At 43.5% G+C, this 13,462-nt stretch overlaps 1 protein-coding gene and 1 long non-coding RNA gene across 14 annotated transcripts in view; one reads left to right on the forward strand and one right to left on the reverse strand.

Moving 5' to 3' along the window:
* LOC102957346 overlaps positions 1–8,173 on the forward strand; it is a 130,845-nt gene extending 122,672 nt beyond the window's left edge. For 7 of the 9 annotated variants that reach the window (XR_006220781.1, XR_006220782.1, XR_006220785.1 and 4 more), the window contains 3 exons: positions 315–382; positions 2,656–2,735; positions 6,169–8,173. This is a non-coding gene — a long non-coding RNA (uncharacterized LOC102957346). The remainder of the gene's footprint in view (positions 1–314; positions 383–2,655; positions 2,736–6,168) is intronic. The other 2 variants (XR_006220780.1, XR_006220783.1) reach the window with 1 other exon arrangement.
* WIPF1 (WAS/WASL interacting protein family member 1) overlaps positions 1–13,462 on the reverse strand; it is a 122,824-nt gene that overhangs the window by 70,603 nt on the left and 38,759 nt on the right. For 2 of the 5 annotated variants that reach the window (XM_042994725.1, XM_042994724.1), the window contains exon 1: positions 8,585–8,653. The exons of 1 other annotated variant lie outside the window; for it this stretch is intronic. The gene's annotated coding sequence lies outside the window, so the exon portion shown is untranslated. Of the gene's footprint in view, positions 1–8,584; positions 8,660–13,462 lie in introns of those variants that run through there. 2 more of the 5 variants (XM_042994723.1, XM_015541230.2) reach the window with 2 other exon arrangements.

Genomic DNA, 13,462 nt, shown 5'->3' on the forward strand with positions numbered 1-13,462 from the left:
CTTATTATTGTTCAATTTAACAATTAATCTTGTTGGTTCTACCTTCAAAATAATCAAACTCAAGGCACCTGGGTGGCTCAGTTGGTTGGGCGACCTACTTTTGATTTCAGCTCAGGTCATGATCCCAGGGTCATGGGATTGAGCCCTGTGTTGGGCTCCGTGATGAGCATGCAGCCTGCTTGAGATTCTCTCTCTCTCTCTCTCTCTCTCTCTCTCTCATCCCCTCCCCCTCTTGTACACTCTCTAAAAAAAACTTTTAGTGAAAAAATTGAAAAAACACAAAATAACCAGACTCTAATTACTCCTCACCACAGCTAATGCTGCCACCCTGGTCCAAGGCACCATCATCTCTCATGGGAAGATTGCAACAGCCTCCTAACTGGTCTGTACCTTCTCTTCTTGCTCTCCTACAGTTTATTCTCAATATAGTAGCTGGAGGGTAAAAGCCAGATCATTGCCCTCCTTTGCTGAAGTCCTCCCAAAGCTCCCTCCTACAAAGGCCACAAGGCTTTCCAGAATCTCACCGTCCTCTTCTCCCCGCCTCACTTACTCTGTCCTCATCACACTGGCTTCTGTGATTCCTGGAATATGCCAGGCGCGCTCCCGCCTCGAGGCCCTTGTGTTTCCCCCAGGTATCTGCAAGGCGAATTCTCTCACCTCTGCTAAGTGCCACCCCTAACCACCACACTTTGATCCGCATGCACCACGGCATTCCTGCTTCTCCTCGCCCTGCTGTACTTCTCTTCCCACTGTGCTCATTACTTCCTAACATAACATACTATTTCATTAAATGTATTGTTATTGCCCACGTTTCCAACGAGAACAAAAGATCCACATGGAAGTCATTCAGTAAATATTTCCGAATTAAGGGAAAATGCCCTCCTCACAAAAAAGGCCAAAAGAAAACAACAACAACAACAAACCCATAAAACAACCAGTATCCAAAAAGGGTCTTACAATGTCCAATAGGACCCACATATTATATATCATTTTCTTTTTATAATGCTTGTGGCTTTAGGAGGAGGAATGAAGAAGTAGGACCGGCACTGGGAAGAGGTTGCTGGTTTGCTCAGGAAAGACCCTTAAGAGGGGCATTACAGGGGAGGGGGAGAGCACCACACTTTGAGCACAGGGACTTTGTCACAGAAGTCCTAAAACCTCGCTTTTCTTTTTTTTAATGTTTATTTATTCTTGAGACAGAGACAGCGTGTGAACAGGGGAGGAGCAGAGAGAGAGGGAGACACAGAATCTGAAACAGGCTCCAGGCTCTGAGCTGTCAGCACAGAGCCCGACACGGGGCTCGAACCCATGAACTGTGAGATCGTGACCTGAGCCTAAGTCGGACGCTTAACCGACTGAGCCACCCAGGTGCCCCCTAAAACCTCTCTTTTATCTGAGAGCTAGAGGGATCAGACCCAAAATGACTGACCCACATTACAAATTCACAGGAGGCTGCCGGGCACACTGGAATTTATAAATAATGGCATTTCTTCCCAGTGGCTATGTCCACTCTCCAGAATATACTCTTCTGAGGTGATGGTACCCAGGAAACTAATTCAGTGTGAAGAAGGCGGTTTACGGATTTTGGAATCAGGGCTAAGGACGGGTAAGCCTCCCGAGGGCTACTCAGTTTGGGCCACGGTAAGCCATGGTCTTCATCTACGCTTCACAATGGACAACCCCTCTCAATCCATATTCATGTCCACATGACTCAGAATCCCTCCTCCTGGTCAATCGTGGGCAACCACTGGGAATTTTTCCTCTATGGATTTTGCTCTATGAGGATTTTCACTGTTCACTGGGCACAAACTTTCTCTGGGTAGGCTGGATTAGTTGTTTACATATATATATATATATATATATATATATATATATATCTCATCTGTACTATAATACTTATATTATGCTTATCTATACATTATCCATGTTGCTCTGCTGTTTTCCAGGAATTACATAAAGGTCACTTAACTGGAGTTTTGGGAGTTCATTAACTCCTCAGTCTCTTGGTCCACTCCTACTTGGCAGGAGTGTGGTCCCTGTAGATGGTGTCCCAGAAGGGCACCGACATCCAGACTCCCCGTCCTTGGGGCCTCTCAACCCTGCAGCGGGTGGACCCATGCTGCAGTCAGGAACCTTGGTCTATGCTCACTACTCTCACTAATTAGCTATTTTGACCAAGATAAATCACCTCTAACCTTTCTGGGCTTCAGCTTCCAAATCTGAAAACAAGAAGATTGAACTCTTGAAGGTCCCTTCTATTTCGAAAAACCCAGGGTTCTATTTCTGACCTACCTCTTTAAGTTTTAAGTAATGACAACGGCATCTGAAAGCCTCTTTTCCTAAACTTTTCCCAAGGCCAGATGTTCCTGGCACTGACTTAGGAGAAAAAAATAGTTTTTGAATAACCTAACATTTTTGTCTTTCAGAGCAAATTATCCTCTGGCCTTTTCAATTCTTTTTCCCCTACTGCTCCCTCTGTATGAATCTTTAACAGAAGTTTTAAAAAAGTAAACTATCTACTCTTCCTGATTTGTCAGGGTTTATCTTGTAACAGCATTATTTTTTTTTCCACTTTAGTATTCCTATATAAAACCTCTCCAACATTGTTAGTCCAGTAACTGTGTGCCTCAGCCCCAATTTGTCCCTGTTTTGCAGGAAGGTTATTGAATGCTCTGGGGACGAGGAACAAAAAGCTGAGAGACCGGGCTAGAGAAGGAAGCAAGCTGTCCATACAGGTAAGTGCTGGCCTGAATTTTCACGAGGTGAGGGACAGGGAATGGCAGGAGAGTGAGAGGAGAAAGAAGAGGAAAGGCAGAAGGAAGGAGAGAGAGAGAGTGAAGGCACACATTGCTGGCTTTGAAAGAGGTTTTAGGCGAAGCCCTCGTGGCAGTTCATCAAGAATGTTCATTTAGTTAAATGACTTCTGGAACTGGGACTTTCCTAAGAAGCCACACCGCAGTTAGAAGGCAGAGTTGGAACTCCAATTCCCTTCCTCCCTGTGTAGCCTTCTGCATGGCAAGCTGGCGAGGTGCAACGCAGCCCCTCTACTGACCCCACACCCCGTTTTCAGGACTCTGGATCATTCTACAGGCCTTTAAAGCCTATAAGAAAGACCAAGTCTTTCTACAGCTGGCCTGGAAATCAAAGAAGTGGCTTCCAAATCACCATGTAATCACCATTTTGGGTAAATCAGTGATTTACCCAAAGAGTAGCAGTTCATTAGCAAACCTCCAAATGAACCTATAGGTATAATATATGCACAACCTCCTGGTCTAAGATTAGCTGCATATTCCAAATAATTGTAGGTCCCACGATATCATCTAATGACTTTTGGTTGAGGAAATATATGCCCTAAAGAATTTTTGCCCTGTTAAAAAAAAAAAAAAAATATATATATATAGATATATATATTTGTATGTACCTGTGCATATATATATACATATATATATATATTTGTATGTACCTGTGCATGTGTGCAAATATATATATATTTGTATGTACCTGTGCATGTGTGTGTGCAAACATGTGTCCTACTGCAAAGAAAAACCTCTTTGTTTTTAAGCCACACTAGGATTACAAAACAGTACAATGCGAGAGCTTAAAACATGACATATTATTAAAATCCAGACACAAACAAAAGTAGAAAGGAAGCCTAATTCCTACCAGAAAGCATCAAAACAGACTCTGGTAAGTCACTTCTAATTAGTATTGAGAAATTACAGTGTTAGTGATATGTAAGTACCTGGTAGTGGAACCGGCAGAGTCCTGTAAGCCAGGAATAGGTGCCTCTTAAATTGTGTGGAGTGCACCATACAAGGTTCCATTCAAGGACTCATCTTTTCCCAGTTTATTATTATTAATTTCTGAAGTTTATTTATTTATTTTGAGAAAGAGAGAGAGTGTGCAAGAGAGAGAATGAGAAAGAGCATGAGTAGGGGAGGGGCAGGGAGAGAGAGAGAGAGAGAGAGAGAGAGAGAGAGAGAGAGAATCCCACTGATAGTGTGGAGCCTGATGTTGGGCTCGAACTCATGAACTGCAAGATCACAACCTGAGCCGAAATCAAGAGTCGATCGATGCTTAACCGATGGAGCCACCCAGGCGCCCCACCCGGTAGTTTATTATTTTTGAGGAAAAGCCTTCTCTGTCCTTTCATAAACAAATAAATGCAACCCATTCTTGTCATTTTCTGATGCCTTTTTGGTGGGGAGGGGACACTTAGAGGCTTTTTTTTTGGGGGGGGGGAAACAGCACCAACTTTCCAACTGGTGAAGAAAATGGGAAACTGAAAGGGCACAGTGAAAAATCAACCAAGCATGTGGGCAATCCCTTCCTCAGAAACATCAGAGTACACATAAGTGTTAATGATGTTGTATTTAGAAGACAGCACCTTCAGCCAAAGAAGACCACAGAGCAGTGCATGAGGCTGTCCATCATAACTTCCCTACCATTTCCTTCCAGAAAATCTATAATCTAAACAAACAGCATGGCCATGGCTCCAGAATAGTCTTACTGCCTTGCTTCTTTTCTGGGACAACAGGCCAAGTCGTCTTTGGGTCCTTATGACCCAGAAGAAAAATACAACATTTTGTTTGAGGCATTCATGAAGGAAAATGATACTGATCTTGTAATCTGAGGTATCTTCAAGCCTGTGGGTTTAGAGGGAGGGTGGTATAAGAAGACATAATTACTGGATGATTCTCAGGAAGTGTGTTTATTCCTGCATGAAGTCTGGTTTTAGTCAACAGAACTGAGGAAAAGGCTTTTTCCTGAAGATTACGTAGTCAAAAAGTATAAATTATGGAAAGAATAAAAAGCATTACCCCATGCTATCTCTTCTGTTTCCTTTATTTTCCTTGCCTTCATCCTTGTCAGCTCTTGAAAACTGAACTGCTTATAAGCTGAAAATCACAGAGATTTTGTCAAGCATTCCAGAGTCAAGATAAAAATCAATGGTGTTGAAAAAAATCGCATTATTGAACCTCCTGGTCTTTTTCAAGAGTGTATACCACGAGAGCAACTGGCTTGTAGCAGATGATGTGAACATTAGAGCACTTACAATACTTTAAAGAACTATTTATACTTTATAGTTCCCTAATGGCTACAATATGTAAAGAACTCCTATCACTCAACAACAAAAACCAAACAACCCCATTTAAAAAATGGGCAAGGGACTGAACAAACATTTCCCCAAAGAAGATACACAAATGGTCAACAAGCACATAAAAAGATGCTCAATGTCGCTAATTGTTACGGAAATGTGGATCAAAACTACAAGATATCATCGTACACCCATTAGGATGGCTGCTATGAAAAAAACCAGCAACCAGTACTGACTAGGATGTGGAGAAATTGGAACCCCCGTGCACTGTCAGGGGGACGGTAAAATGGTATAGCCGCTATGGAAAACTGCATAGCAGTTCATCAAAAAATTTAAGACAGAATTACCAGATGATCCTTCAATACCACTTCTGGGTATGTATACAAACAAATTGAAAGCAGGGTCTTAAAGAGATGTTTGTATACCCGGTTCACGGCAGCGTGATCGACAAAGGCCAAAGGCGGCAGCAACACAAATGTCCTCCACAGATGAATGGGTAAAGAAAATGTGGTGTATACACATCATAGAGTATTACTCAGTCTCAAAAAAGGGCGGGGGTTCTGACACATGCTACAACACGGGTGAACCTGGAGGGCATTACGCTAAGTGAAATAAAGCAGTCACAAGAAGACAAATTCTGTATGATTCCACTTCTACAAGGTCCTCGGAGTAGCCAAACTCAGAAACACCAAGGAGAATGGTGGTTGCCAGGGGCTGGGGGAGAAGGAAATGGGAAGTTGTTTAACGGTTTAACGGTTTAACGGTTAACGGTTTAACGGTTTACAGAATTTCCATCTACACACTTAATGATTAAGATGGAAAATTTTAGGTGATGTCTGTTTTAACACAATTAAAAAAACCCACCACCTGTGGCTCCCAATATTTCCCAGCATAATGGTGATGACAAAACTGTGATACTTTACCCACATCCAGAAACATCTCTCTGAGAAGCCCGGGGGGCTGGGCCTCCAGACTTGGTGGTGACAACTCAAAAAGATGACCAATGATGAATTCAACTGTGAAAGCTGCACTCATCAAAGTTTTATTTTTTCTTTTCTTTTCCCTTCCAGCATGAATGTTTTGTATAGCTCACCAGCTTTCCTTCTGGAACCCAGGCAACCCCATTATCCGTGGAGGCTGGCTCTGAAGTGTTACTCTACTACTACCCGGCATCCTGGGGAGAAGAAGCCTGCCTATATGTCAGGGTCTAGGAGAAGAGGAATTTGCAAAGTCAGTCCCCTTCTTCTTATTTAGAGAATTCAGTAACATGCCTATACAGTCCTCCTTCCTCATAAAATTCACAATTTTCTCTCCAGATAAAAGGTGACTATTTATCTCTTCCTGCTTTTGACCTTCAAACTGAACTCAGTGTTCAACTTGGCAGTAATTCCTGTCTAAAAATGACAAGCTAGAATAATAGTCCAGGTGCTCTCCACCATCTGACATGATCTACCACCCTGTGCTGTTCCATGTCCTTTTTTTCCAGAACCACTTCCAGGTTTGGGGCTCAGAGGCACTACATCATAACATCATAAACCTTTTCTTGCATTTACAGCACAAAGGAACACCCCAAAGGTGGAAAGCTGGAGAAGGGGGTGAGAAATTGGCTAGGGAGAGAACAGACACCCCCAGAATAAATGGAAACAGCTTTTGGAAGGATGCATTAATAAAAGAGACATTAGGTCCATCTGGAAAATATTCTAACAAAAAAAAAAGCCCTTTTCTACTATGTGCGGCAGATTAGCAGAATGCAAAAGTCCCTGAGCAACAAAGCTCTATGACCAACTGAAAAAGCAAAGCAAAACTGAAAGAAGAGCTCCTTCTAGGGATGTCCAGCCACCACGAAGTCGTGAGCCTCTTTTTGATCTCAGGGGCACTCCTAGTGCCGTGTGCAAGAGACCTTCCTGGTGTGTGTGCAGTTCCCCTCTGGTGTGTGTACGTCTCCTTCAGGCACTGATTTGTGCACAGGGCTCCAAACACCAATGGCGTCCAACCTCCCCTCCACCCCCAACCCCGATGGAAAGGTGGGCTGCCTCTCCGAGCGAGTGCAGGGGTTCTGAAGCCACTGGGGCCGAGATCTCCAACTTGGAATCCAGCCCTATTCTGTGAGCCTCCCCTCCATTTTCTTGCACAACATGGTAGTAAAAAATGAAAAAAATGTGGCTGTCTGAGGACATAATCAACAATGATTTTTCTCTTTCATCACTGTTCTGGTTATTTTGCACTACTGGGATGTAAACAACACGTGAGTCCTCTAACCCCTCACCCCTTTGTTGTTTTTTCAGTGCAGACACTCTGGAGAACACCGTGGGCTAGAACGACAAGAGGAACCAAGAAGCTCCCAACTCAACCTCTCTTCATTACTCTCCCCACCTCTATCAACACGTTAACGCAGCCACGGAAGAAATCTAGTAGGTTTTCAAAAACATCCAGAAAAAGACTCAGCACCCTCTCTGGCCAACCTGTTCTAGTGCTTGATAACAATCCAAGAATGCAGCAACTTCCTCCCTCTAACTCAGATTCGAGACACTCTCCTTTTTCGTACAGGTCTGAAAGTATCAGGCCCTTGCGGAAGAGCCTTTTATTGACCTGACGCTCTTCATTAAACTGTCCCACACCGGCCAGAGGATGAATAACCTTGGACCACTGAGCTGTTTCTAGGCTCTAATTTCCAGTGCTTTAACTGTCCCTCTGGCTCGGCTCTAGACTCTTCAAGTCCTCCTTCGTACAAGTAGCATGGCTTGTGAAGACACACAGCTCTAGTGATGGTCCCCACCGCATGGCTTCTTCGGGCACCGCGCGGTGGGAGCCTGGGGCCATGCGCGCGCAGGCAGGGGACTTCCTCACCTCACATTCAGGCTGTCCCCGACCCCCTCTTCTCTACCCTTGCTTAAAGTTAATAGAAGAAAGAAAGGAAGAAAAAAAAGGGAAGGAAGAAAAGAAGAGGGCAGAAAAAATACAAAAGGGAACTAAGATGTATAAAAATATGAGAAATGCATTGTAACAGGAAATACAAGCCAAAAGATTCATTTTACCAGATGAAAAGTACATAAAAACAACATTTTTGTATTCAGACTCGCAGCATGTTTCCACACATAATATTTCAGTATTTTCCACCGCCCTTTGAACACCCCACGAGTGCCCGCAAACACAAGCTGATTTGTCCTGTTTCAGCTTTATGCTAATAGGTAAACGTGAGGAGAGGCTTATAGCTGAATTCCATGAAATAAGTTATTGCATGAACATCTGAAGGTTGTTTTTTAAAGGTAAAGAGGGAAGCAAGAGACTCTGAGAATTTCATTTTCACAGTAATGGCTCGATGTTTGTTCCTCTAACAAAGTGTGGCTTTCAGCTATGCCCTGGCTCTCACATTCAAAGCCAGAGCAATTTCTTCGCATTACAGAAAGACAGTTTAAGGAAAGAGAACAAGTTAGGTAGTTTAGAGTGGCTATGGAAGATTTTTCAGGGGGGGTAAAAAGCACTAACCTGTGTTGTTTTAATCCGCCGAAAACGACAAGTTCTCAAGTTCCCCTGCAATCTTCTAGCCAGTTTCCTGTAAATGTCGCATGTGACATTATACTTCCTCACTGCACCGTCTCTGCCTGCCTCTCTAAGTGGTCAGAGGCATGTGATAAGATCGTCTCGTTGCTTGCTTCACACTGGGGTAACCCTGCTTCTAAAGGAGACTTTGTCACTCCAAAGGGGTCCCCCAGCTTGCTTGAGGCATCCCTAGGACACAGGTAAAGAGGAGATAAGCTTGGAAGAAAGGCAGAGAAGAATAATGTCTGGACTCCTGGCACTTGTGATCTGGCAAGGATCAGGGGTAAGGGAGAGACGGGGAGTCTGGAGCCCCAGAGTCGCGGGGTTGGGGCAGCAGCTGAGAAGAGGCAGACTGCTCACAGCACAGCCCCGGGGGGCTCTCCAGTCATCTGGACAGGGCCCCGCTGTGGCTGCCCTCAGGACTCCCCAGGAAGGGCCAGCTTTGGGCCATGGTGCTGAGCCCAGGAGGTCCCCAGGCTCCTCTCCGGAGGGCACCACCACGGAGAAGCACACCCAGGGCTCAGTTCACACTTCTGGATCCTGCAGTGACAAGACCCACTCACCCTGAATCTCCCCAGCCAGTCTCAAGTTCACATCCAGTCTTTTCAGTCCTGCTGTCAGGCGGTGTGCCCTAATTCTTGGTTCAGCAAACAAAGCCACGGTCCTCTCTGCCTCCCAGGCGAACTAACTGGCAGACATCCCCCACTCCCCCCCGATTGTCTCCAAAATATGCCAGGGTTTTGGCTTCCCTGTGGGATGGTGGTGGGTTCCTGCAGGTATGTGAGTCCCGGCAGTGGGGGGGCCTTGATGCTGGCCAGGCAAGAGCACCAGGCGAGTGCCCTGGTGTGAACCTCTGTGCCCCCAGCAGAGGGGCGACTGGAGAAGAGCTGAGGCAGGACGGTGCCAGAAGCCAGGGTGCCGTTTCTAGCTTTCTTGTTCCTGTGGTCAGTGCCTTCCTTTCTCCTTCCATGATTCCTCTAGCTCTGTGGAGGTCCACACACATGGAATTTGTGGATGTAGGAAGTGGTGTGTGGGAGTTAAAACCATGTCCTGGACCGAGCGGAATATTCTGCAATTTGTACAACCTGACTCAGTACAGAAACCCCAAAGTTGTTTCTATTTGGCTACCCTAGCATAATTCTTTTCTTTAAAATGCTTTTAAGAGGATTTTTTGTTTTTTAGAAAGGTAATTGTAGAAAACCTCACTGTTCCAAGTCTTGAAAATATTACCCTCTAATTCCCCAGTGAAGTTTTTGATGTGAGAACACAGAGTAAGGAAACGAGTCCTGGGATCAGGACTCTGGACAACTGCAAAGCTCTTATGTCTCACCACTTGATTGCATTTCTGGCTCTGAAAACGCGCATTAACTGGCCCACCGGTCTGACAGCTGATGGCTGGTTTTCTGATTGAACTGTGCAGTTAGAGTAGCCAGTTGAGTCAAGACGGCTATAAGCATGACAGTGGTTTTAAAATGGGAATGATGGTACAATTTTGCTATCTTAGAAAAAACAAAATACTACACAGATGATAAACAACGATGACTTCATTTGAAGTATTCAGAAGTGTCATATTTAGAAGTGTCGCATTGTGCGTTAAACTGCCAGTTCCATTTTTCAACTAAGCAGTGACATATGTTCTACTTAAGCCATGCTGTGTGGAATTTTTAAAGGTCTTAACAAAATGCTTTATAATATTCCTTTAAAATCCCTAACCTGGCCTCCTGTCTGTGAATTTCTTTTTTTTCATTTGTTTTGGCATTTAACAAATTTTAGCAGACTTTGTTTTTTAGAACAGGTGTGAATTTACAGAAAAATACAGAGTTCCCACTCATCTGCACCCAGTCTCCCCACTATTAAAATCTTATATTTAGTATGGTATATAAGTAACAATAAAACAGTACTGAATTTTTTTTTTATGTGGGTCACTTTTGTTTTGAGAAAGAGAGAGAGAGAGATAGTGTTCAGGGGAGGGGCAAAGAGACAGGGAGAGAGAGAGAATCCCAAGCAGGCTCCACACTCAGCCCTGAAGTGGGACTCCATCCCACGACCCGGAGATCATGACCCAAGCCAAAATCAAGAGTTGGACACTCAACTGACTGAGCCACCCAGGCACCCCGATACAGTGTTATTAACTGAAGCCCACAGTTTATTTAGATTTCTTTAGTTTTTTTTTTTCCCTAATGTCCTTTTTCTGTTCTAGGATCCCATCCAAGACATCACATTACATTTACTCATCACATCTCCTTAGGCTATTCTTGGTTGAGACCGTTTCTTAGACTTTCTTTATTTTTGATGACCTTGACAGTTTTGAGGAGTACTGATTAAGTAGTTTGTAGAATGTCCCACAATTGGGTTTTATCTGATGTCTTTCTCACGATAAGAACGTACTTACAGATTACTTGTTGGGTTTCTCCTCCTTCCTTACTGGATGCTCTGCAAGGAAAATCTTGAGGAGTATCTACATAAATTATTTGGAATTCTTCTGCATGGAAGATTTGTCTCTTCTCCCCATTTACTAATTTATTCAATCATTTATTTATATAAGTATGGACTCAGAGATACTGATTTTATACTTTGGGTTACAATTCAGCACCACTTTATTTATTTTGTTGTTCAAAGCGTTCTACTCTTGACCACTGGGAGCTCTTTCAGTCGCATACTGGGCTCCTCTGACATACTCCTATCAGTGTTTTTTGAATTTTGTTCTTGTCTTGACAAGAGAATGAAAGAAAATACATCTATGGCCCTGAAAAGCTTTTTTTGCCTTCAATTTTCCTTAGTTCTGCCCCATGTATTAGTAAAAATCTTTTAACTGCTTTCATAAAATTAATCCTCGCCTCTACCAGCCAAGAAAACACCAAAACACCAACTGAGTGAAATTCTGCATTTCCTTAATTCCAAGATGCATGTTTGTGTTGGTAGTGGCTTTTTTCCTTCAGATTTTAACATTCCTGGAATCCAAGTGTACATTAATATCATGTCTTCTTTCCCTGCCTCCTCACCTGTCATTAATTTGATGGTACACCTTATAGTTGATGGTGTCTTGGGAATGGAGGAAGCAGAGCCATCAAGTAGTTCTTGTTTGGACCACAGACATCATTTAATGACTTTCACAGATTCTTCCCCCCACTGAACAAATATTCTGATTAAAGTGGTTTGATTTTGGCATCTAAAGATATTTTTAAAAAACCCAAGATTTTTATCTACTCCTGGACGCATTCTAACTTTACATCAAACCACAAAATCTCATCAAGTCCTAAATACAGACAAAAGGGGGGGGGGTTGTTCCCATTTTTTTCTCTGGGTTTACTCTCTGACCCCCTTTGTGTTTACCATGTCACTTTTTCAAGACTTCTCAAATCCATCATCGTTCCCGAGGAGCCCAATGTTGATGCCGAGGGGTGGGAAGGATGAGGTTTCACATTCATGGTGATGATGGGTAATGGTGCTTACCGGTCAGAGGCAGGTCAGGAAGGATGCTGTGATTCTGCCTTTCCTACTCAGGGGAGCCAACCAACTGCAGAATGGAGAACTGACCATTTCTTTCTCTGTGCCTAGGATCTTCTCTCCAGCTCAAGAACCACTACTGCATTAGCAGTACCATTCTTAACAGATTTGTTTTTTTCCTTTTAATGGATGGAGACTTGTTCAACCATTCACCATGGGCATAGTTCCCAAATAGTCACAGGTGAAATGTCCCATCTCTCCATCCAGGTAGGCAGAACTTGGCCACTCTAAACACTAGGTTCCGTCCCACTCCTGGGTACCACGTACTAAGAAACTGATGGTGCCCTAGTGATCTCAGTAGCTTCCATAAGAGACTGGAAGAGATGCTATACTGACTTTTTTTAGTCAGCCATAGACTAAGCCCTTGCCACCAGCCACTTCCCAGATCCCCACTTTACAGACAAGCTAACCAAGTTAGAAAGGCTAAATAGCCTGTCCAGGGCCCCTTGATAACTTTGAAGCCAACATGTAAATTCAGCTCTGCCTGAAGCCAGAGACTCAGGGACTAATGCTACTCTGCCATAGACAGGTGTACCACTTATAATAACTCATAAGTAGGCACGTTACTCAACATAGTCCTGTTTCCTAATTATTTTCTGCACATGCTTTTCACCTTGACTAAACTGAAGTGGCAATGAGGGCAGGGACAGGGTCTTCTATTAACTCAGCTTTCCAGCCTTAGCCCAGTAGCTTTCCTGTTAATCCTGTACTTTTGCTGTCCTGCCAATCTTTTTTTTTTTTTCTAATTTATCAGAAAATTCAGACTTTTTCTTTTTTGAATTTTGATTTTTTTGAGGAAGAGAGAGAGGTGGGGGGGGAGAGGGGCAGAGGGAGGGAAAGAGAGAGGAGAGAGAAGAGAGAGAGAGACAGAGACAGAGAGAGACAGAGAATCCTAAGCAGGCTCCATGCTCAGCACGGAGCCCAATGCAGGGCTCAATCCCACGACCCCTGGGATCATGACCTGAGCTGAATTCAAGAGTCAGACGCTCCACCGAATGAGCCACCCAGGCACCGCTAGACTTTTTCTAATAAAGGTAAATAATTTACCTTCTCTATTTCCCTCCACTACTTTGTTTTACTTTATGTTTCACTTATTAACTTCTAAAATACAAGCTTGTCTATTTCCAGTCCTTTTAAATAAAATCCTTAACTTTTAATCTAAGTATATTTTTAATCTTATCTCACACATTTCAAGGCATCATATTCTTACCGTTAATTTTAGAATAGCCTATAGTTTCAGTAGTGATATCCTTTTCGACCCAAGAGTTAGTTAAAAGGGTCCTATTTTAGTTTCCAAGTGCTTGGATGGAGGTGAGG

This window comes from Panthera tigris, chromosome C1, assembly GCF_018350195.1.
Source record: "Panthera tigris isolate Pti1 chromosome C1, P.tigris_Pti1_mat1.1, whole genome shotgun sequence".
Classification (NCBI taxonomy): domain Eukaryota; kingdom Metazoa; phylum Chordata; class Mammalia; order Carnivora; family Felidae; genus Panthera; species Panthera tigris.